The 27,121-nt window shown below is 51.6% G+C and overlaps 1 protein-coding gene across 3 annotated transcripts in view; it reads right to left on the reverse strand.

Annotated features, from left to right (window-relative positions):
• The window catches only part of LOC140418165 (GTP-binding protein REM 2-like), a 179,836-nt gene that overhangs the window by 39,001 nt on the left and 113,714 nt on the right, over positions 1-27,121 (reverse strand). The gene's annotated exons all lie outside the window — the stretch shown is intronic.

Here is a 27,121-nt window from a genome sequence, read left to right on the forward strand (position 1 = left end):
GTTAGACACAGAGTAAAGCGCCCTCTACACTGTCCCCATCAAACACTCCCAGGACAGGTACAGCACAGGGTTAGATACAGAGTAAAGCTCCCTCTACACTGTCCCCATCAAACACTACCAGGACAGGTACAGCACAGGGTTAGATACAGAGTAAAGCTCCCTCTACACTGTCCCCATCAAACACTCTCAGGACAGGTACAGCACGGGGTTACATACAGAGTAAAGCTCCCTCTACACTGTCCCCTCAAACACTCCCAGGACAGGTACAGCACGGAGTTAGATACAGAGTAAAACTCCCTTTACACTGTCCACATCAAACACTCCCAGGACAGGTAGAGCACGCGGTTAGATACAGAGTAAAGCTCCCTCTACACTGTCCCCATCAAACACTCCCAGGACAGGTACAGCACGGGGTTAGATACAGAGTAAAGCTCCCTCTGCACTGTACTCATCAAACACTCCCAGGGCAGGTATAACACGGGGTTAGACACAGAGTAAAGCTCCCTCGACACTGTCCCATTCAAACGCTCCCAGGACACGTACAGCACGGGGTGAGATGCAGAGTAAAGCTCCCTCTACACTGTCCCCATCAAACACTCCCAGGACAGGTACAGCACAGGGTTAGATACAGAGTAAAGCTCCCTCTACACTGTCCCCATCAAACACTCCCAGGACAGGTACAGCGCGGGGTTAGATACAGAGTAAACCTCCCTCTACACTGTCCCCCATCAAACACTCCCAGGACAGGTACAGCACAGGGTTAGATACAGAGTAAAGTTCCCTCTACACTGTCCCCATCAAACACTCCCAGGACAGGTACAGCACGGCGTTAGATAAAGAGTAAAGCTCCCTCTACACTATCCCCATCAAACAGTCCCACGACAGGTACCGCACGGGGTTAGATACAGAGTAAAGCTTCCGCTACACTGTCCCAATCAAACACTCCCAGGACAGGTACATCACGGGGTGAGATACAGAGTAAAGCTCCCTCTACACTGTCCCCATCAAACACTCCCAGGACAGGTGCAGCACGGGGTTAGGTACAGAGTAAAGCTCCCTCTACACAGTCCCCATCAAACACTCCCAGGACAGGTAGAGCACGGGGTTAGATACAGAGTAAAGCTCCCTCTACACTGTCCCCATCAAACACTCCCAGGACAGGTACAGCGCGGGGTTAGATGCAGAGTAAACCTCCCTCTACACTGTCCCCCATCAAACACTCCCAGGACAGGTACAGCACGGGGTTAGATACAGAGTAAAGCTCCCTCTACACTGTCCCCATCAAACACTCCCAGGACAGGTACAGCACGGGGTTAGATACAGAGTAAAGCTCCCTCTACACTATCCCTATCAAACACTCCCACGACAGGTACAGCACGGTGTTAGACACAGAGTAAAGCGCCCTCTACACTGTCCCCATCAAACACTCCCAGGACAGGTACAGCACAGGGTTAGATACAGAGTAAAGCTCCCTCTACACTGTCCCCATCAAACACTACCAGGACAGGTACAGCACAGGGTTAGATACAGAGTAAAGCTCCCTCTACACTGTCCCCATCAAACACTCTCAGGACAGGTACAGCACGGGGTTACATACAGAGTAAAGCTCCCTCTACACTGTCCCCTCAAACACTCCCAGGACAGGTACAGCACGGAGTTAGATACAGAGTAAAACTCCCTTTACACTGTCCCCATCAAACACTCCCAGGACAGGTACAGCGCGGGGTTAGATACAGAGTAAACCTCCCTCTACACTGTCCCCCATCAAACACTCCCAGGACAGGTACAGCACAGGGTTAGATACAGAGTAAAGTTCCCTCTACACTGTCCCCATCAAACACTCCCAGGACAGGTACAGCACGGCGTTAGATAAAGAGTAAAGCTCCCTCTACACTATCCCCATCAAACAGTCCCACGACAGGTACCGCACGGGGTTAGATACAGAGTAAAGCTTCCGCTACACTGTCCCAATCAAACACTCCCAGGACAGGTACATCACGGGGTGAGATACAGAGTAAAGCTCCCTCTACACTGTCCCCATCAAACACTCCCAGGACAGGTGCAGCACGGGGTTAGGTACAGAGTAAAGCTCCCTCTACACAGTCCCCATCAAACACTCCCAGGACAGGTAGAGCACGGGGTTAGATACAGAGTAAAGCTCCCTCTACACTGTCCCCATCAAACACTCCCAGGACAGGTACAGCGCGGGGTTAGATGCAGAGTAAACCTCCCTCTACACTGTCCCCCATCAAACACTCCCAGGACAGGTACAGCACGGGGTTAGATACAGAGTAAAGCTCCCTCTACACTGTCCCCATCAAACACTCCCAGGACAGGTACAGCACGGGGTTAGATACAGAGTAAAGCTCCCTCTACACTATCCCTATCAAACACTCCCACGACAGGTACAGCACGGTGTTAGACACAGAGTAAAGCGCCCTCTACACTGTCCCCATCAAACACTCCCAGGACAGGTACAGCACAGGGTTAGATACAGAGTAAAGCTCCCTCTACACTGTCCCCATCAAACACTACCAGGACAGGTACAGCACAGGGTTAGATACAGAGTAAAGCTCCCTCTACACTGTCCCCATCAAACACTCTCAGGACAGGTACAGCACGGGGTTACATACAGAGTAAAGCTCCCTCTACACTGTCCCCTCAAACACTCCCAGGACAGGTACAGCACGGAGTTAGATACAGAGTAAAACTCCCTTTACACTGTCCACATCAAACACTCCCAGGACAGGTAGAGCACGCGGTTAGATACAGAGTAAAGCTCCCTCTACACTGTCCCCATCAAACACTCCCAGGACAGGTACAGCACGGGGTTAGATACAGAGTAAAGCTCCCTCTGCACTGTACTCATCAAACACTCCCAGGGCAGGTATAACACGGGGTTAGACACAGAGTAAAGCTCCCTCTACACTGTCCCATTCAAACGCTCCCAGGACACTTACAGCACGGGGTTAGATGCAGAGTAAAGCTCCCTCTACACTGTCCCCATCAAACACTCCCAGGACAGGTACAGCACAGGGTTAGATACAGAGTAAAGCTACCTCTACACTGTCCCTATCAAAAACTCCCAGGACAGGTACAGCGCGGGGTTAGATACAGAGTAAACCTCCCTCTACACTGTCCCCCATCAAACACTCCCACGACAGGTACAGCACAGGGTTAGATACAGAGTAAAGCTCCCTCTACACTGTCCCCATCAAACACTCCCAGGACAGGTACAGCACGGCGTTAGATAAAGAGTAAAGCTCCCTCTACACTATCCCCATCAAACAGTCCCACGACAGGTACCGCACGGGGTTAGATACAGAGTAAAGCTTCCGCTACACTGTCCCAATCAAACACTCCCAGGACAGGTACATCACGGGGTGAGATAAAGAGTAAAGCTCCCTCTACACTGTCCCCATCAAACACTCCCAGGACAGGTACAGCACAGGGTTAGATACAGAGTAAAGCTCCCTCTACACTGTTCCCATCAAACACTCCCAGGACAGGTACAGCGCGGGGTGAGATGCAGAGTAAACCTCCCTCTACACTGTCCCCCATCAAACACTCCCAGGACAGGTACAGCACAGGGTTAGATACAGAGTAAAGCTCCCTCTACACTGTCCCCATCAAACACTCCCAGGACAGGTACAGCACGGCATTAGATACAGAGTAAAGCTCCCTCTACACTATCCCCATCAAACAGTCCCACGACAGGTACCGCACGGGGTTAGATACAGAGTAAAGCTCCCTCTACACTGTCCCAATCAAACACTCCCAGGACAGGTACATCACGGGGTGAGATACAGAGTAAAGATCCCTCTACACTGTCCCCATCAAACACTCCCAGGACAGGTACAGCACGGGGTTAGGTACAGAGTAAAGCTCCCTCGACACAGTCCCCATCAAACACTCCCAGGACAGGTAGAGCACGGGGTTAGATACAGAGTAAAGCTCCCTCTACACTGTCCCCATCAAACACTCCCAGGACAGGTACAGCACGGCGTTAGATACAGAGTAAAGCTCCCTCTACACTATCCCCATCAAACACTCCCACGACAGGTACCGCACGGGGTTAGATACAGAGTAAAGCTTCCGCTACACTGTCCCCATCAAACACTCCCAGGACAGGTACAGCACGGGGTCAGATACAGAGTAAAGCTCCATCTACACTGTCCCCATCAAACACTCCCAGGACAGGTACAGCACGGTGTCAGATACAGAGCAAAGCTCCCGCTACACTGTCCCCATCAAACACTCGCAGGGCAGGTACAGCACGGGGTTAGATACAGAGTAAAGCTCCCTCTGCACTTTCCCCATCAAACACTAACAGGACAGGTACAGGACGGGGTTAGATACAGAGTAAAGCTCCCTCTACACTGTCCCCATCAAACACTCCCAGGACAGGTACAGCACGCGGTTAGATACAGAGTAAAGCTCGCTCTACACTGTCCCCATCAAACACTCCCAGGACAGGTACAGCACGCGGTTAGATACAGAGTAAAGCTCCCTCTGCACTTTCCCCATCAAACACTCCCAGGAGAGGTACAGCACGGGGTTAGATACAGAGTAAAGCTCCCTCTACACTGTCCCCATCAAACACTCCCAGGACAGGTACAGCACGCGGTTAGATACAGAGTAAAGCTCCCTCTGCACTTTCCCCATCAAACACTCCCAGGACAGGTACAGCACGGGGTTAGATACAGAGTAAAGCTCCCTCTACACTGTCCCCATCAAACACTCCCAGGACAGGTACAGCACGGGGTTAGATACAGAGTAAAGCTCCCTCTACACTATCCCTATCAAACACTCCCACGACAGGTACAGCACGGTGTTAGACACAGAGTAAAGCTCCCTCTACACTGTCCCCATCAAACACTCCCAGGACAGGTACAGCACAGGGTTAGATACAGAGTAAAGCTCCCTCTACACTGTCCCCATCAAACACTCCCAGGACAGGTACAGCACGGGGTTAGATACAGAGTAAAGCGCCCTCTACACTGTCCCCATCAAACACTCCCAGGACAGGTACAGCACAGGGTTAGATACAGAGTAAAGCTCCCTCTACACTGTCCCCATCAAACACTCCCAGGACAGGTACAGCGCGGGGTTAGATACAGAGTAAACCTCCCTCTACACTGTCCCCCATCAAACACTCCCAGGACAGGTACAGCACAGGGTTAGATACAGAGTAAAGTTATCTCTACACTGTCCCCATCAAACACTCCCAGGACAGGTACAGCACGGCGTTAGATAAAGAGTAAAGCTCCCTCTACACTATCCCCATCAAACAGTCCCACGACAGGTACCGCACGGGGTTAGATACAGAGTAAAGCTTCCGCTACACTGTCCCAATCAAACACTCCCAGGACAGGTACATCACGGGGTGAGATACAGAGTAAAGCTCCCTCTACACTGTCCCCATCAAACACTCCCAGGACAGGTGCAGCACGGGGTTAGGTACAGAGTAAAGCTCCCTCTACACAGTCCCCATCAAACACTCCCAGGACAGGTACAGCGCGGGGTTAGATGCAGAGTAAACCTCCCTCTACACTGTCCCCCATCAAACACTCCCAGGACAGGTACAGCACAGGGTTAGATACAGAGTAAAGCTCCCTCTACACTGTCCCCATCAAACACTCCCAGGACAGGTACAGCACGCCGTTAGATACAGAGTAAAGCTCCCTCTACACTATCCCCATCAAACACTCCCACGACAGGTACCGCACGGGGTTAGATACAGAGTAAAGCTTCCACTACACTGTCCCATCAAACACTCCCAGGACAGGTACATCACGGGGTGAGATACAGAATAAAGCTCCCTCTACACTGTCCGCATCAAACACTCCCAGGACAGGTACAGCACGGGGTTAGATACAGAGTAAACTCCCTCTGCACTTTCCCCATCAAACACTAACAGGACAGCTACAGGACGGGGTTAGATACAGAGTAAAGCTCCCTCTACACTGTCCCCATCAAACACTCCCAGGACAGGTACAGCACGCGGTTAGATACAGAGTAAAGCTCGCTCTACACTGTCCAACATCAAACACTCCCAGGACAGGTACAGCACGGGGTTAGATACAGAGTAAAGCTCCCTCTACACTGTCCCCATCAAACACTCCCAGGACAGGTACAGCACGGGGTTAGATACAGAGTAAAGCTCGCTCTACACTGTCCCCATCAAACACTCCCAGGACAGGTACAGCACGCGGTTAGATACAGAGTAAAGCTCTCTCTGCACTTTCCCCATCAAACACTCCCAGGACAGGTACAGCACGGGGCTAGATACAGAGTAAAGCTCCCTCTGCACTGTACTCATCAAACACTCCCAGGGCAGGTATAACACGGGGTTAGACACAGAGTAAAGCTCCCTCTACACTGTCCCATTCAAACGCTCCCAGTACACTTACAGCATGTGGTTAGATGCAGAGTAAAGCTCCCTCTACACTGTCCCCATCAAACACTCCCAGGACAGGTACAGCACAGGGTTAGATACAGAGTAAAGCTCCCTCTACACTGTCCCTATCAAACACTCCCAGGACAGGTACAGCGCGGGGTTAGATACAGAGTAAACCTCCTTCTACACTGTCCCCCATCAAACACTCCCACGACAGGTACAGCACAGGGTTAGATACAGAGTAAAGCTCCCTCTACACTGTCCCCATCAAACACTCCCAGGACAGGTACAGCACGGCGTTAGATAAAGAGTAAAGCTCCCTCTACACTGTCCCCATCAAACACTCCCAGGACAGGTACAGCACGCGGTTAGATACAGAGTAAAGCTCCCTCTACACTGTCCCCATCAAACACTCCCAGGACAGGTACAGCACGCGGTTAGATACAGAGTAAAGCTCGCTCTACACTGTCCAACATCAAACACTCCCAGGACAGGTACAGCACGGGGTTAGATACAGAGTAAAGCTCCCTCTACACTGTCCCCATCAAACACTCCCAGGACAGGTACAGCACGGGGTTAGATACAGAGTAAAGCTCCCTCTACACTGTCCCCATCAAACACTCCCAGGACAGGTACAGCACGCCGTTAGATACAGAGTAAAGCTCCCTCTACACTATCCCCATCAAACACTCCCACGACAGGTACCGCACGGGGTTAGATACAGAGTAAAGCTTCCACTACACTGTCCCATCAAACACTCCCAGGACAGGTACATCACGGGGTGAGATACAGAATAAAGCTCCCTCTACACTGTCCGCATCAAACACTCCCAGGACAGGTACAGCACGGGGTTAGATACAGAGTAAACTCCCTCTGCACTTTCCCCATCAAACACTAACAGGACAGCTACAGGACGGGGTTAGATACAGAGTAAAGCTCCCTCTACACTGTCCCCATCAAACACTCCCAGGACAGGTACAGCACGCGGTTAGATACAGAGTAAAGCTCGCTCTACACTGTCCAACATCAAACACTCCCAGGACAGGTACAGCACGGGGTTAGATACAGAGTAAAGCTCCCTCTACACTGTCCCCATCAAACACTCCCAGGACAGGTACAGCACGGGGTTAGATACAGAGTAAAGCTCGCTCTACACTGTCCCCATCAAACACTCCCAGGACAGGTACAGCACGCGGTTAGATACAGAGTAAAGCTCTCTCTGCACTTTCCCCATCAAACACTCCCAGGACAGGTACAGCACGGGGCTAGATACAGAGTAAAGCTCCCTCTGCACTGTACTCATCAAACACTCCCAGGGCAGGTATAACACGGGGTTAGACACAGAGTAAAGCTCCCTCTACACTGTCCCATTCAAACGCTCCCAGTACACTTACAGCATGTGGTTAGATGCAGAGTAAAGCTCCCTCTACACTGTCCCCATCAAACACTCCCAGGACAGGTACAGCACAGGGTTAGATACAGAGTAAAGCTCCCTCTACACTGTCCCTATCAAACACTCCCAGGACAGGTACAGCGCGGGGTTAGATACAGAGTAAACCTCCTTCTACACTGTCCCCCATCAAACACTCCCACGACAGGTACAGCACAGGGTTAGATACAGAGTAAAGCTCCCTCTACACTGTCCCCATCAAACACTCCCAGGACAGGTACAGCACGGCGTTAGATAAAGAGTAAAGCTCCCTCTACACTGTCCCCATCAAACACTCCCAGGACAGGTACAGCACGCGGTTAGATACAGAGTAAAGCTCGCTCTACACTGTCCCCATCAAACACTCCCAGGACAGGTACAGCACGCGGTTAGATACAGAGTAAAGCTCCCTCTGCACTTTCCCCATCAAACACTCCCAGGAGAGGTACAGCACGGGGTTAGATACAGAGTAAAGCTCCCTCTACACTGTCCCCATCAAACACTCCCAGGACAGGTACAGCACGCGGTTAGATACAGAGTAAAGCTCCCTCTGCACTTTCCCCATCAAACACTCCCAGGACAGGTACAGCACGGGGTTAGATACAGAGTAAAGCTCCCTCTACACTGTCCCCATCAAACACTCCCAGGACAGGTACAGCACGGGGTTAGATACAGAGTAAAGCTCCCTCTACACTATCCCTATCAAACACTCCCACGACAGGTACAGCACGGTGTTAGACACAGAGTAAAGCTCCCTCTACACTGTCCCCATCAAACACTCCCAGGACAGGTACAGCACAGGGTTAGATACAGAGTAAAGCTCCCTCTACACTGTCCCCATCAAACACTCCCAGGACAGGTACAGCACGGGGTTAGATACAGAGTAAAGCGCCCTCTACACTGTCCCCATCAAACACTCCCAGGACAGGTACAGCACAGGGTTAGATACAGAGTAAAGCTCCCTCTACACTGTCCCCATCAAACACTCCCAGGACAGGTACAGCGCGGGGTTAGATACAGAGTAAACCTCCCTCTACACTGTCCCCCATCAAACACTCCCAGGACAGGTACAGCACAGGGTTAGATACAGAGTAAAGTTATCTCTACACTGTCCCCATCAAACACTCCCAGGACAGGTACAGCACGGCGTTAGATAAAGAGTAAAGCTCCCTCTACACTATCCCCATCAAACAGTCCCACGACAGGTACCGCACGGGGTTAGATACAGAGTAAAGCTTCCGCTACACTGTCCCAATCAAACACTCCCAGGACAGGTACATCACGGGGTGAGATACAGAGTAAAGCTCCCTCTACACTGTCCCCATCAAACACTCCCAGGACAGGTGCAGCACGGGGTTAGGTACAGAGTAAAGCTCCCTCTACACAGTCCCCATCAAACACTCCCAGGACAGGTAGAGCACGGGGTTAGATACAGAGTAAAGCTCCCTCTACACTGTCCCCATCAAACACTCCCAGGACAGGTACAGCGCGGGGTTAGATGCAGAGTAAACCTCCCTCTACACTGTCCCCCATCAAACACTCCCAGGACAGGTACAGCACAGGGTTAGATACAGAGTAAAGCTCCCTCTACACTGTCCCCATCAAACACTCCCAGGACAGGTACAGCACGCCGTTAGATACAGAGTAAAGCTCCCTCTACACTATCCCCATCAAACACTCCCACGACAGGTACCGCACGGGGTTAGATACAGAGTAAAGCTTCCACTACACTGTCCCATCAAACACTCCCAGGACAGGTACATCACGGGGTGAGATACAGAATAAAGCTCCCTCTACACTGTCCGCATCAAACACTCCCAGGACAGGTACAGCACGGGGTTAGATACAGAGTAAACTCCCTCTGCACTTTCCCCATCAAACACTAACAGGACAGCTACAGGACGGGGTTAGATACAGAGTAAAGCTCCCTCTACACTGTCCCCATCAAACACTCCCAGGACAGGTACAGCACGCGGTTAGATACAGAGTAAAGCTCGCTCTACACTGTCCAACATCAAACACTCCCAGGACAGGTACAGCACGGGGTTAGATACAGAGTAAAGCTCCCTCTACACTGTCCCCATCAAACACTCCCAGGACAGGTACAGCACGGGGTTAGATACAGAGTAAAGCTCGCTCTACACTGTCCCCATCAAACACTCCCAGGACAGGTACAGCACGCGGTTAGATACAGAGTAAAGCTCTCTCTGCACTTTCCCCATCAAACACTCCCAGGACAGGTACAGCACGGGGCTAGATACAGAGTAAAGCTCCCTCTGCACTGTACTCATCAAACACTCCCAGGGCAGGTATAACACGGGGTTAGACACAGAGTAAAGCTCCCTCTACACTGTCCCATTCAAACGCTCCCAGTACACTTACAGCATGTGGTTAGATGCAGAGTAAAGCTCCCTCTACACTGTCCCCATCAAACACTCCCAGGACAGGTACAGCACAGGGTTAGATACAGAGTAAAGCTCCCTCTACACTGTCCCTATCAAACACTCCCAGGACAGGTACAGCGCGGGGTTAGATACAGAGTAAACCTCCTTCTACACTGTCCCCCATCAAACACTCCCACGACAGGTACAGCACAGGGTTAGATACAGAGTAAAGCTCCCTCTACACTGTCCCCATCAAACACTCCCAGGACAGGTACAGCACGGCGTTAGATAAAGAGTAAAGCTCCCTCTACACTATCCCCATCAAACAGTCCCACGACAGGTACCGCACGGGGTTAGATACAGAGTAAAGCTTCCGCTACACTGTCCCAATCAAACACTCCCAGGACAGGTACATCACGGGGTGAGATAAAGAGTAAAGCTCCCTCTACACTGTCCCCATCAAACACTCCCAGGACAGGTACAGCACAGGGTTAGATACAGAGTAAAGCTCCCTCTACACTGTCCCCATCAAACACTCCCAGGACAGGTACAGCACGGGGTTAGATACAGAGTAAAGCTCGCTCTACACTGTCCCCATCAAACACTCCCAGGACAGGTACAGCACGCGGTTAGATACAGAGTAAAGCTCTCTCTGCACTTTCCCCATCAAACACTCCCAGGACAGGTACAGCACGGGGTTAGATACAGAGTAAAGCTCCCTCTACACTGTCCCCATCAAACACTCCCAGGACAGGTACAGCACGGGGTTAGATACAGAGTAAAGCTCCCTCTACACTATCCCTATCAAACACTCCCACGACAGGTACAGCACGGTGTTAGACACAGAGTAAAGCGCCCTCTACACTGTCCCCATCAAACACTCCCAGGACAGGTACAGCACAGGGTTAGATACAGAGTAAAGCTCCCTCTACACTGCCCCATAAAACACTACCAGGACAGGTACAGCACGGGGTTAGATACAGAGTAAAGCTCCCTCTACACTGTCCCCATCAAACACTCTCAGGACAGGTACAGCACGGGGTTACATACAGAGTAAAGCTCCCTCTACACTGTCCCCTCAAACACTCCCAGGACAGGTACAGCACGGAGTTAGATACAGAGTAAAACTCCCTTTACACTGTCCACATCAAACACTCCCAGGACAGGTAGAGCACGCGGTTAGATACAGAGTAAAGCTCCCTCTACACTGTCCCCATCAAACACTCCCAGGACAGGTACAGCACGGGGTTAGATACAGAGTAAAGCTCCCTCTGCACTGTACTCATCAAACACTCCCAGGGCAGGTATAACACGGGGTTGGACACAGAGTAAAGCTCCCTCTACACTGTCCCATTCAAACGCTCCCAGTACACTTACAGCACGGGGTTAGATGCAGAGTAAAGCTCCCTCTACACTGTCCCCATCAAACACTCCCAGGACAGGTACAGCACAGGGTTAGATACAGAGTAAAGCTCCCTCTACACTGTCCCTATCAAACACTCCCAGGACAGGTACAGCGCGGGGTTAGATACAGAGTAAACCTCCCTCTACACTGTCCCCCATCAAACACTCCCACGACAGGTACAGCACAGGGTTAGATACAGAGTAAAGCTCCCTCTACACTGTCCCCATCAAACACTCCCAGGACAGGTACAGCACGGCGTTAGATAAAGAGTAAAGCTCCCTCTACACTATCCCCATCAAACAGTCCCACGACAGGTACCGCACGGGGTTAGATACAGAGTAAAGCTTCCGCTACACTGTCCCAATCAAACACTCCCAGGACAGTTACATCACGGGGTGAGATAAAGAGTAAAGCTCCCTCTACACTGTCCCCATCAAACACTCCCAGGACAGGTACAGCACAGGGTTAGATACAGAGTAAAGCTCCCTCTACACTGTCCCCATCAAACACTCCCAGGACAGGTACAGCGCGGGGTGAGATACAGAGTAAACCTCCCTCTACACTGTCCCCCATCAAACACTCCCAGGACAGGTACAGCACAGGGTTAGATACAGAGTAAAGCTCCCTCTACACTGTCCCCATCAAACACTCCCAGGACAGGTACAGCACGGCGTTAGATACAGAGTAAAGCTCCCTCTACACTATCCCCATCAAACAGTCCCACGACAGGTACCGCACGGGGTTAGATACAGAGTAAAGCTCCCTCTACACTGTCCCAATCAAACACTCCCAGGACAGGTACAGCACGGGGTTAGATACAGAGTAAAGCTCGCTCTACACTGTCCCCATCAAACACTCCCAGGACAGGTACAGCACGCGGTTAGATACAGAGTAAAGCTCTCTCTGCACTTTCCCCATCAAACACTCCCAGGACAGGTACAGCACGGGGTTAGATACAGAGTAAAGCTCCCTCTACACTGTCCCCATCAAACACTCCCAGGACAGGTACAGCACGGGGTTAGATACAGAGTAAAGCTCCCTCTACACTATCCCTATCAAACACTCCCACGACAGGTACAGCACGGTGTTAGACACAGAGTAAAGCGCCCTCTACACTGTCCCCATCAAACACTCCCAGGACAGGTACAGCACAGGGTTAGATACAGAGTAAAGCTCCCTCTACACTGTCCCCATCAAACACTACCAGGACAGGTACAGCACGGGGTTAGATACAGAGTAAAGCTCCCTCTCCACTGTCCCCATCAAACACTCTCAGGACAGGTACAGCACGGGGTTACATACAGAGTAAAGCTCCCTCTACACTGTCCCCTCAAACACTCCCAGGACAGGTACAGCACGGAGTTAGATACAGAGTAAAACTCCCTTTACACTGTCCACATCAAACACTCCCAGGACAGGTAGAGCACGCGGTTAGATACAGAGTAAAGCTCCCTCTACACTGTCCCCATCAAACACTCCCAGGACAGGTACAGCACGGGGTTAGATACAGAGTAAAGCTCCCTCTGCACTGTACTCATCAAACACTCCCAGGGCAGGTATAACACGGGGTTAGACACAGAGTAAAGCTCCCTCTACACTGTCCCATTCAAACACTCCCAGGACAGGTACAGCGCGGGGTTAGATACAGAGTAAACCTCCCTCTACACTGTCCCCCATCAAACACTCCCACGACAGGTACAGCACAGGGTTAGATACAGAGTAAAGCTCCCTCTACACTGTCCCCATCAAACACTCCCAGGACAGGTACAGCACGGCGTTAGATAAAGAGTAAAGCTCCCTCTACACTATCCCCATCAAACAGTCCCACGACAGGTACCGCACGGGGTTAGATACAGAGTAAAGCTTCCGCTACACTGTCCCAATCAAACACTCCCAGGACAGGTACATCACGGGGTGAGATAAAGAGTAAAGCTCCCTCTACACTGTCCCCATCAAACACTCCCAGGACAGGTACAGCACAGGGTTAGATACAGAGTAAAGCTCCCTCTACACTGTCCCCATCAAACACTCCCAGGACAGGTACAGCGCGGGGTGAGATACAGAGTAAACCTCCCTCTACACTATCCCCCATCAAACACTCCCAGGACAGGTACAGCACAGGGTTAGATACAGAGTAAAGCTCCCTCTACACTGTCCCCATCAAACACTCCCAGGACAGGTACAGCACGGCGTTAGATACAGAGTAAAGCTCCCTCTACACTATCCCCATCAAACAGTCCCACGACAGGTACCGCACGGGGTTAGATACAGAGTAAAGCTCCCTCTACACTGTCCCAATCAAACACTCCCAGGACAGGTACATCACGCGGTGAGATACAGAGTAAAGATCCCTCTACACTGTCCCCATCAAACACTCCCAGGACAGGTACAGCACGGGGTTAGGTACAGAGTAAAGCTCCCTCTACACAGTCCCCATCAAACACTCCCAGGACAGGTAGAGCACGGGGTTAGATACAGAGTAAAGCTCCCTCTACACTGTCCCCATCAAACACTCCCAGGACAGGTACAGCACGGCGTTAGATACAGAGTAAAGCTCCCTCTACACTATCCCCATCAAACACTCCCACGACAGGTACCGCACGGGGTTAGATACAGAGTAAAGCTTCCGCTACACTGTCCCCATCAAACACTCCCAGGACAGGTACAGCACGGGGTCAGATACAGAGTAAAGCTCCATCTACACTGTCCCCATCAAACACTCCCAGGACAGGTACAGCACGGTGTCAGATACAGAGCAAAGCTCCCGCTACACTGTCCCCATCAAACACTCGCAGGGCAGGTACAGCACGGGGTTAGATACAGAGTAAAGCTCCCTCTGCACTTTCCCCATCAAACACTAACAGGACAGGTACAGGACGGGGTTAGATACAGAGTAAAGCTCCCTCTACACTGTCCCCATCAAACACTCCCAGGACAGGTACAGCACGCGGTTAGATACAGAGTAAAGCTCGCTCTACACTGTCCCCATCAAACACTCCCAGGACAGGTACAGCACGCGGTTAGATACAGAGTAAAGCTCCCTCTGCACTTTCCCCATCAAACACTCCCAGGAGAGGTACAGCACGGGGTTAGATGCAGAGTAAAGCTCCCTCTACACTGTCCCCATCAAACACTCCCAGGACAGGTACAGCACGCGGTTAGATACAGAGTAAAGCTCCCTCTGCACTTTCCCCATCAAACACTCCCAGGACAGGTACAGCACGGGGTTAGATACAGAGTAAAGCTCCCTCTACACTGTCCCCATCAAACACTCCCAGGATAGGTACAGCACGGGGTTAGATACAGAGTAAAGCTCCCTCTACACTATCCCTATCAAACACTCCCACGACAGGTACAGCACGGTGTTAGACACAGAGTAAAGCTCCCTCTACACTGTCCCCATCAAACACTCCCAGGACAGGTACAGCACAGGGTTAGATACAGAGTAAAGCTCCCTCTACACTGTCCCCATCAAACACTCCCAGGACAGGTACAGCACGGGGTTAGATACAGAGTAAAGCTCCCTCTACACTGTCCCCATCAAACACTCTCAGGACAGGTACAGCACGGGGTTACATACAGAGTAAAGCTCCCTCTACACTGTCCCCTCAAACACTCCCAGGACATGTCCTGCACGGGGTTAGATACAGAGTAAAGCTCCTTCTACACTTTCCCCATCAAACACTAACAGGACAGGTACAGGACGGGGTTAGATACAGAGTAAAGCTCCCTCTACACTGTCCCCATCAAACACTCCCAGGACAGGTACAGCACGCGGTTAGATACAGAGTAAAGCTCGCTCTACACTGTCCCCATCAAACACTCCCAGGACAGGTACAGCACGCGGTTAGATACAGAGTAAAGCTCCCTCTGCACTTTCCCCATCAAACACTCCCAGGAGAGGTACAGCACGGGGTTAGATGCAGAGTAAAGCTCCCTCTACACTGTCCCCATCAAACACTCCCAGGACAGGTACAGCACGCGGTTAGATACAGAGTAAAGCTCCCTCTGCACTTTCCCCATCAAACACTCCCAGGACAGGTACAGCACGGGGTTAGATACAGAGTAAAGCTCCCTCTACACTGTCCCCATCAAACACTCCCAGGATAGGTACAGCACGGGGTTAGATACAGAGTAAAGCTCCCTCTACACTATCCCTATCAAACACTCCCACGACAGGTACAGCACGGTGTTAGACACAGAGTAAAGCTCCCTCTACACTGTCCCCATCAAACACTCCCAGGACAGGTACAGCACAGGGTTAGATACAGAGTAAAGCTCCCTCTACACTGTCCCCATCAAACACTCCCAGGACAGGTACAGCACGGGGTTAGATACAGAGTAAAGCTCCCTCTACACTGTCCCCATCAAACACTCTCAGGACAGGTACAGCACGGGGTTACATACAGAGTAAAGCTCCCTCTACACTGTCCCCTCAAACACTCCCAGGACATGTCCTGCACGGGGTTAGATACAGAGTAAAGCTCCTTCTACACTGTTCTCATCAAACACTCCCAGCACAGGTACAGGACGGGGTTAGATACAGAGTAAAGCTCCCTCTCCACAGTCCTCCATCAAACACTCCCAGGACAGGTACAGCACGGAGTTAGATACAGAGTAAAACTCCCTTTACACTGTCCACATCAAACACTCCCAGGACAGGTAGAGCACGCGGTTAGATACAGAGTAAAGCTCCCTCTACACTGTCCCCATCAAACACTCCCAGGACAGGTACAGCACGGGGTTAGATACAGAGTAAAGCTCCCTCTGCACTGTACTCATCAAACACTCCCAGGGCAGGTATAACACGGGCTTCGACACAGAGTAAAGCTCCCTCTACACTGTCCCATTCAAACGCTCCCAGGAAACGTACAGCACGGGGTTAGATGCAGAGTAAAGCTCCCTCTACACTGTCCCCATCAAACACTCCCAGGACAGGTACAGCACAGGGTTAGATACAGAGTAAAGCTCCCTCTACACTGTCCCCATCAAACACTCCCAGGACAGGTACAGCGCGGGGTTAGATACAGAGTAAACCTCCCTCTACACTGTCCCCCATCAAACACTCCCACGACAGGTACCGCACGGGGTTAGATACAGAGTAAAGCTTCCGCTACACTGTCCCCATCAAACACTCCCAGGACAGGTACAGCACGGGGTCAGATACAGAGTAAAGCTCCATCTACACTGTCCCCATCAAACACTCCCAGGACAGGTACAGCACGGTGTCAGATACAGAGCAAAGCTCCCGCTACACTGTCCCCATCAAACACTCGCAGGGCAGGTACAGCACGGGGTTAGATACAGAGTAAAGCTCCCTCTGCACTTTCCCCATCAAACACTAACAGGACAGGTACAGGACGGGGTTAGATACAGAGTAAAGCTCCCTCTACACTGTCCCCATCAAACACTCCCAGGACAGGTACAGCACGCGGTTAGATACAGAGTAAAGCTCGCTCTACACTGTCCCCATCAAACACTCCCAGGACAGGTACAGCACGCGGTTAGATACAGAGTAAAGCTCCCTCTGCACTTTCCCCATCAAACACTCCCAGGAGAGGTACAGCACGGGGTTAGATGCAGAGAAAAGCTCCCTCTACACTGTCCCCATCAAACACTCCCAGGACAGGTACAGCACGCGGTTAGATACAGAGTAAAGCTCCCTCTGCACTTTCCCCATCAAACACTCCCAGGACAGGTACAGCACGGGGTTAGATACAGAGTAAAGCTCCCTCTACACTGTCCCCATCAAACACTCCCAGGATAGGTACAGCACGGGGTTAGATACAGAGTAAAGCTCCCTCTACACTATCCCTATCAAACACTCCCACGACAGGTACAGCACGGTGTTAGACACAGAGTAAAGCTCCCTCTACACTGTCCCCATCAAACACTCCCAGGACAGGTACAGCACAGGGTTAGATACAGAGTAAAGCTCCCTCTACACTGTCCCCATCAAACACTCCCAGGACAGGTACAGCACGGGGTTAGATACAGAGTAAAGCTCCCTCTACACTGTCCCCATCAAACACTCTCAGGACAGGTACAGCACGGGGTTACATACAGAGTAAAGCTCCCTCTACACTGTCCCCTCAAACACTCCCAGGACATGTCCTGCACGGGGTTAGATACAGAGTAAAGCTCCTTCTACACTGTTCTCATCAAACACTCCCAGCACAGGTACAGGACGGGGTTAGATACAGAGTAAAGCTCCCTCTCCACAGTCCTCCATCAAACACTCCCAGGACAGGTACAGCACGGAGTTAGATACAGAGTAAAACTCCCTTTACACTGTCCACATCAAACACTCCCAGGACAGGTAGAGCACGCGGTTAGATACAGAGTAAAGCTCCCTCTACACTGTCCCCATCAAACACTCCCAGGACAGGTACAGCACGGGGTTAGATACAGAGTAAAGCTCCCTCTGCACTGTACTCATCAAACACTCCCAGGGCAGGTATAACACGGGCTTCGACACAGAGTAAAGCTCCCTCTACACTGTCCCATTCAAACGCTCCCAGGAAACGTACAGCACGGGGTTAGATGCAGAGTAAAGCTCCCTCTACACTGTCCCCATCAAACACTCCCAGGACAGGTACAGCACAGGGTGAGATACAGAGTAAAGCTCCCTCTACACTGTCCCCATCAAACACTCCCAGGACAGGTACAGCGCGGGGTTAGATACAGAGTAAACCTCCCTCTACACTGTCCCCCATCAAACACTCCCAGGACAGGTACAGCACAGGGTTAGATACAGAGTAAAGCTCCCTCTACACTGTCCCCATCAAACACTCCCAGGACAGGTACAGCACGGCGTTAGATAAAGAGTAAAGCTCCCTCTACACTATCCCCATCAAACAGTCCCACGACAGGTACCGCACGGGGTTAGATACAGAGTAAAGCTTCCGCTACACTGTCCCAATCAAACACTCCCAGGACAGGTACATCATGGGGTGAGATACAGAGTAAAGCTCCCTCTACACTGTCCCCATCAAACACTCCCAGGACAGGTGCAGCACGGGGTTAGGTACAGAGTAAAGCTCCCTCTACACAGTCCCCATCAAACACTCCCAGGACAGGTAGAGCACGGGGTTAGATACAGAGTAAAGCTCCCTCTACACTGTCCCCATCAAACACTCCCAGGACAGGTACAGCGCGGGGTTAGATGCAGAGTAAACCTCCCTCTACACTGTCCCCCATCAAACACTCCCAGGACAGGTACAGCACAGGGTTAGATACAGAGTAAAGCTCCCTCTACACTGTCCCCATCAAACACTCCCAGGACAGGTACAGCACGGCGTTTGATACAGAGTAAAGCTCCCTCTACACTATCCCCATCAAACACTCCCACGACAGGTACCGCACGGGGTTAGATACAGAGTAAAGCTTCCACTACACTGTCCCATCAAACACTCCCAGGACAGGTACATCACGGGGTGAGATACAGAGTAAAGCTCCCTCTACACTGTCCGCATCAAACACTCCCAGGACAGGTACAGCACGGGGTTAGATACAGAGTAAACTCCCTCTGCACTTTCCCCATCAAACACTAACAGGACAGGTACAGGACGGGGTTAGATACAGAGTAAAGCTCCCTCTACACTGTCCCCATCAAACACTCCCAGGACAGGTACAGCACGCGGTTAGATACAGAGTAAAGCTCGCTCTACACTGTCCAACATCAAACACTCCCAGGACAGATACAGCACGCGGTTAGATACAGAGTAAAGCTCCCTCTGCACTTTCCCCATCAAACACACCCAGGACAGGTACAGCACGGGGTTAGATACAGAGTAAAGCTCCCTCTACACTGTCCCCATCAAACACTCCCAGGACAGGTACAGCACGGCGTTAGATACAGAGTAAAGCTCCCTCTACACTATCCCCATCAAACACTCCCACGACAGGTACCGCATGGGGTTAGATACAGAGTAAAGCTTCCGCTACACTGTCCCCATCAAACACTCCCAGGACAGGTACAGCACGGGGTCAGATACAGAGTAAAGCTCCGTCTACACTGTCCCCATCAAACACTCCCAGGACAGGTACAGCACGGGGTGAGATACAGAGTAAAGCTCCGTCTACACTGTCCCCATCAAACACTCCCAGGACAGGTACAGCACGGGGTGAGATACAGAGTAAAGCTCCCTCTACACTGTCCCCATCAAACACTCCCAGGACAGGTACAGCACGGGGTTAGATACAGAGTAAAGCTCCCTCTGCACTGTCCCCATCAAACACTCCCAGGACAGGTATAACACGGGGTTAGATACAGAGTAAAGCTCCCTCTACACTGTCCCATTCAAACGCTCCCAGGACAGGTACAGCACAGGGTTAGATACAGAGTAAAGCTCCCTCTACACTGTCCCCTTCAAACACTCCCAGGACAGGTACAGCGCGGGATTAGATACAGAGTAAACCTCCCTCTACACTGCCCCCATCAAACACTCCCAGGACAGGTACAGCACAGCGTTGGATACAGAGTAAAGCTCCCTCTACACTGTCCCCATCAAACACTCCCAGGACAGGTACAGCACGGGGTTAGATACAGAGTAAACCTCCCTCCACACTGTCCCCCATCAAACACTCCCAGGACAGGTACAGCACATGGGTTAGATACAGAGTAAAGCTCCCTCTACACTGTCCCCATCAAACACTCCCAGGACAGGTACAGCGCGTGGTTAGATACAGAGTAAACCTCCCTCTACACTGTCCCCCATCAAACACTCCCAGGACAGGTACAGCACATGGGTTAGATACAGAGTAAAGCTCCCTCTACACTGTCCCCATCAAACACTCCCAGGACAGGTACAGCACGGCGTTAGATACAGAGTAAAGCTCCCTCTACACTATCCCCATCAAACACTCCCAGGACAGGTACAGCACAGGGTTAGATACAGAGTAAAGCTCCCTCTACACTGTCCCCATCAAACACTCCCAGGACAGGTACAGCACGGCGTTAGAAACAGAGTAAAGCTCCCTCTACACTATCCCCATCAAACACTCCCACGACAGGTACCGCACGGGGTTAGATACAGAGTAAAGCTTCCGCTACACTGTCCCCATCAAACACTCCCAGGACAGGTACAGCACGGGGTGAGATACAGAGTAAAGCTCCCTCTACACTGTCCCCATCAAACACTCCCAGGACAGGTACAGCACGGGGTTAGGTACAGAGTAAAGCTCCCTCTACACAGTCCCCATCAAACACTCCCAGGACAGGGACAGCGCGGGGTTAGATGCAGAGTAAACCTCCCTCTACACTGTCCCCCATCAAACACTCCCAGGACAGGTACAGCACAGGGTTAGATACAGAGTAAAGCTCCCTCTACACTGTCCCCATCAAACACTCCCAGGACAGGTACAGCACGGGGTTAGATACAGAGTAAAGCTCCCTCTACACTGTCCCCATCAAACACTCCCAGGACAGGTACAGCGCGGGATTAGATACAGAGTAAACCTCCCTCTCCACTGCCCCCATCAAACACTCCCAGGACAGGTACAGCACAGGGTTAGATACAGACTAAAGCTCCCTCTACACAGTCCCCATCAAACACTCCCAGGACAGATACAGCACGGGGTTAGATGCAGAGTAAAGCTCCCTCTACACTGTCCCCATCAAACACTCCCAGGACAGGTACAGCACAGGGTTAGATACAGAGTAAAGCTCCCTCTACACTGTCCCCTTCAAACACTCCCAGGACAGGTACAACGCAGGATTAGATACAGAGTAAACCTCCCTCTACACTGCCCCCATCAAACACTCCCAGGACAGGTACAGCACAGGGTTGGATACAGAGTAAAGCTCCCTCTACACTGTCCCCATCAAACACTCCCAGGACAGGTACAGCACGTGGTTAGATACAGAGTAAACCTCCCTCTACACTGTCCCCCATGAAACACTCCCAGGACAGGTACAGCACATGGGTTAGATACAGAGTAAAGCTCCCTCTACACTGTCCCCATCAAACACTCCCAGGACAGGTACAGCACGGCGTTAGGTACAGAGTAAAGCTCCCTCTACACAGTCCCCATCAAACACTCCCAGGACAGGGACAGCGCGGGGTTAGATGCAGAGTAAACCTCCCTCTACACTGTCCCCCATCAAACACTCCCAGGACAGGTACAGCACAGGGTTAGATACAGAGTAAAGCTCCCTCTACACTGTCCCCATCAAACACTCCCAGGACAGGTACAGCACGGGGTTAGATACAGAGTAAAGCTCCCTCTACACTGTCCCCATCAAACACTCCCAGGACAGGTACAGCGCGGGATTAGATACAGAGTAAACCTCCCTCTCCACTGCCCCCATCAAACACTCCCAGGACAGGTACAGCACAGGGTTAGATACAGACTAAAGCTCCCTCTACACAGTCCCCATCAAACACTCCCAGGACAGATACAGCACGGGGTTAGATGCAGAGTAAAGCTCCCTCTACACTGTCCCCATCAAACACTCCCAGGACAGGTACAGCACAGGGTTAGATACAGAGTAAAGCTCCCTCTACACTGTCCCCTTCAAACACTCCCAGGACAGGTACAACGCAGGATTAGATACAGAGTAAACCTCCCTCTACACTGCCCCCATCAAACACTCCCAGGACAGGTACAGCACAGGGTTGGATACAGAGTAAAGCTCCCTCTACACTGTCCCCATCAAACACTCCCAGGACAGGTACAGCACGTGGTTAGATACAGAGTAAACCTCCCTCTACACTGTCCCCCATGAAACACTCCCAGGACAGGTACAGCACATGGGTTAGATACAGAGTAAAGCTCCCTCTACACTGTCCCCATCAAACACTCCCAGGACAGGTACAGCACGGCGTTAGATACAGAGTAAAGCTCCCTCTACACTATCCCCATCAAACACTCCCACGACAGGTACCGCATGGGGTTAGATACAGAGTAAAGCTCCCTCTACACTGTCCCCATCAAACACTCCCAGGACAGGTACAGCACGGCGTTAGATACAGAGTAAAGCTCCCTCTACACTATCCCCATCAAACACTCCCACGACAGGTACCGCACGGGGTTAGATACAGAGTAAAGCTTCCGCTACACTGTCCCCATCAAACACTCCCAGGACAGGTACAGCACAGGGTTAGATACAGAGTAAAGCTCCCTCTACACTGTCCCCATCAAACACTCCCAGGACAGGTACAGCACGGCGTTAGAAACAGAGTAAAGCTCCCTCTACACTATCCCCATCAAACACTCCCACGACAGGTACCGCACGGGGTTAGATACAGAGTAAAGCTTCCGCTACACTGTCCCCATCAAACACTCCCAGGACAGGTACAGCACGGGGTGAGATACAGAGTAAAGCTCCCTCTACACTGTCCCCATCAAACACTCCCAGGACAGGTACAGCACGGGGTTAGGTACAGAGTAAAGCTCCCTCTACACAGTCCCCATCAAACACTCCCAGGACAGGGACAGCGCGGGGTTAGATGCAGAGTAAACATCCCTCTACACTGTCCCCCATCAAACACTCCCAGGACAGGTACAGCACAGGGTTAGATACAGAGTAAAGCTCCCTCTACACTGTCCCCATCAAACACTCCCAGGACAGGTACAGCACGGGGTTAGATACAGAGTAAAGCTCCCTCTACACTGTCCCCATCAAACACTCCCAGGACAGGTACAGCGCGGGATTAGATACAGAGTAAACCTCCCTCTCCACTGCCCCCATCAAACACTCCCAGGACAGGTACAGCACAGGGTTAGATACAGACTAAAGCTCCCTCTACACAGTCCCCATCAAACACTCCCAGGACAGATACAGCACGGGGTTAGATGCAGAGTAAAGCTCCCTCTACACTGTCCCCATCAAACACTCCCAGGACAGGTACAGCACAGGGTTAGATACAGAGTAAAGCTCCCTCTACACTGTCCCCTTCAAACACTCCCAGGACAGGTACAACGCAGGATTAGATACAGAGTAAACCTCCCTCTACACTGCCCCCATCAAACACTCCCAGGACAGGTACAGCACAGGGTTGGATACAGAGTAAAGCTCCCTCTACACTGTCCCCATCAAACACTCCCAGGACAGGTACAGCACGTGGTTAGATACAGAGTAAACCTCCCTCTACACTGTCCCCCATGAAACACTCCCAGGACAGGTACAGCACATGGGTTAGATACAGAGTAAAGCTCCCTCTACACTGTCCCCATCAAACACTCCCAGGACAGGTACAGCACGGCGTTAGGTACAGAGTAAAGCTCCCTCTACACAGTCCCCATCAAACACTCCCAGGACAGGGACAGCGCGGGGTTAGATGCAGAGTAAACCTCCCTCTACACTGTCCCCCATCAAACACTCCCAGGACAGGTACAGCACAGGGTTAGATACAGAGTAAAGCTCCCTCTACACTGTCCCCATCAAACACTCCCAGGACAGGTACAGCACGGGGTTAGATACAGAGTAAAGCTCCCTCTACACTGTCCCCATCAAACACTCCCAGGACAGGTACAGCGCGGGATTAGATACAGAGTAAACCTCCCTCTCCACTGCCCCCATCAAACACTCCCAGGACAGGTACAGCACAGGGTTAGATACAGACTAAAGCTCCCTCTACACAGTCCCCATCAAACACTCCCAGGACAGATACAGCACGGGGTTAGATGCAGAGTAAAGCTCCCTCTACACTGTCCCCATCAAACACTCCCAGGACAGGTACAGCACAGGGTTAGATACAGAGTAAAGCTCCCTCTACACTGTCCCCTTCAAACACTCCCAGGACAGGTACAACGCAGGATTAGATACAGAGTAAACCTCCCTCTACACTGCCCCCATCAAACACTCCCAGGACAGGTACAGCACAGGGTTGGATACAGAGTAAAGCTCCCTCTACACTGTCCCCATCAAACACTCCCAGGACAGGTACAGCACGTGGTTAGATACAGAGTAAACCTCCCTCTACACTGTCCCCCATGAAACACTCCCAGGACAGGTACAGCACATGGGTTAGATACAGAGTAAAGCTCCCTCTACACTGTCCCCATCAAACACTCCCAGGACAGGTACAGCACGGCGTTAGATACAGAGTAAAGCTCCCTCTACACTATCCCCATCAAACACTCCCACGACAGGTACCGCATGGGGTTAGATACAGAGTAAAGCTTCCGCTACACTGTCCCCATCAAACACTCCCAGGACAGGTACAGCACGGGGTTAGATACAGAGTAAAGCTCCCTCTACACTGTACCCATCAAACACTCCCAGGACAGGTACAGCACGGGGTTAGGTACAGAGTAAAGCTCCCTCTACACAGTCCCCATCAAACACTCCCAGGCCAGGTACAGCGCGGGGTTAGATGCAGAGTAAACCTCCCTCTACACTGTCCCCCATCAAACACTCCCAGGACAGGTACAGCACAGGGTTAGATACAGAGTAAAGCTCCCTCTACACTATCCCCATCAAACACTCCCACGACAGGTACCGCACGGGGTTAGATACAGAGTAAAGCTTCCACTACACTGTCCCCATCAAACACTCCCAGGACAGGTACATCACGGGGTGAGATACAGAGTAAAGCTCCCTCTACACTGTCCCCATCAAACACTCCCAGGACAGGTACAGCACGGGGTTAGATACAGAGTAAAGCTCCCTCTGCACTGTACTCATCAAACACTCCCAGGGCAGGTATAACACGGGGTTAGACACAGAGTAAAGCTCCCTCTACACTGTCCCATTCAAACGCTCCCAGGACACATACAGCACGGGGTTAGATGCAGAGTAAAGCTCCCTCTACACTGTCCCCATCAAACACTCCCAGGACAGGTACAGCACAGGGTTAGATACAGAGTAAAGCTCCCTCTACACTGTCCCCATCAAACACTCCCAGGACAGGTACAGCGCGGGGTTAGATACAGAGTAAACCTCCCTCTACACTGTCCCCCATCAAACACTCCCAGGACAGGTACAGCACAGGGTTAGATACAGAGTAAAGCTCCCTCTACACTGTCCCCATCAAACACTCCCAGGACAGGTACAGCACGGCGTTAGATAAAGAGTAAAGCTCCCTCTACACTATCCCCATCAAACAGTCCCACGACAGGTACCGCACGGGGTTAGATACAGAGTAAAGCTTCCGCTACACTGTCCCCATCAAACACTCCCAGGACAGGTACAGCACGGGGTTAGATACAGAGTAAAGCTCCCTCTACACCGACCCAATCAAACACTCCCAGGACAGGTACATCACGGGGTGAGATACAGAGTAAAGCTCCCTCTACACTGTCCCCATCAAACACTCCCAGGACAGGTGCAGCACGGGGTTAGGTACAGAGTAAAGCTCCCTCTACACTGTCCCCATCAAACACTCCCAGGACAGGTACAGCGCGGGGTTAGATGCAGAGTAAACCTCCCTCTACACTGTCCCCCATCAAACACTCCCAGGACAGGTACAGCACAGGGTTAGATACAGAGTAAAGCTCCCTCTACACTGTCCCCATCAAACACTCCCAGGACAGGTACAGCACGGCGTTAGATACAGAGTAAAGCTCCCTCTACACTATCCCCATCAAACACTCCCACGACAGGTACCGCACGGGGTTAGATACAGAGTAAAGCTTCCACTACACTGTCCCATCAAACACTCCCAGGACAGGTACATCACGGGGTGAGATACAGAGTAAAGCTCCCTCTACACTGTCCGCATCAAACACTCCCAGGACAGGTACAGCACGGGGTTAGATACAGAGTAAACTCCCTCTGCACTTTCCCCATCAAACACTAACAGGACAGGTACAGGACGGGGTTAGATACAGAGTAAAGCTCCCTCTACACTGTCCCCATCAAACACTCCCAGGACAGGTACAGCACGGGGTTAGATACAGAGTAAAGCTCCCTCTGCACTGTACTCATCAAACACTCCCAGGACAGGTATAACACGGGGTTAGATACAGAGTAAAGCTCCCTCTACACTGTCCCATTCAAACGCTCCCAGGACAGGTACAGCACAGGGTTAGATACAGAGTAAAGCTCCCTCTACACTGTCCCCTTCAAACACTCCCAGGACAGGTACAGCGCGGGATTAGATACAGAGTAAACCTCCCTCTACACTGCCCCCATCAAACACTCCCAGGACAGGTACAGCACAGCGTTGGATACAGAGTAAAGCTCCCTCTACACTGTCCCCATCAAACACTCCCAGGACAGGTACAGCGCGTGGTTAGATACAGAGTAAACCTCCCTCCACACTGTCCCCCATCAAACACTCCCAGGACAGGTACAGCACATGGGTTAGATACAGAGTAAAGCTCCCTCTACACTGTCCCCATCAAACACTCCCAGGACAGGTACAGCGCGTGGTTAGATACAGAGTAAACCTCCCTCTACACTGTCCCCCATCAAACACTCCCAGGACAGGTACAGCACATGGGTTAGATACAGAGTAAAGCTCCCTCTACACTGTCCCCATCAAACACTACCAGGACAGGTACAGCACAGGGTTAGATACAGAGTAAAGCTCCCTCTACACTATCCCCATCAA

The sequence above is a fragment of the Scyliorhinus torazame genome, chromosome 5 (assembly GCF_047496885.1).
Source record: "Scyliorhinus torazame isolate Kashiwa2021f chromosome 5, sScyTor2.1, whole genome shotgun sequence".
Classification (NCBI taxonomy): Eukaryota; Metazoa; Chordata; class Chondrichthyes; order Carcharhiniformes; family Scyliorhinidae; genus Scyliorhinus; species Scyliorhinus torazame.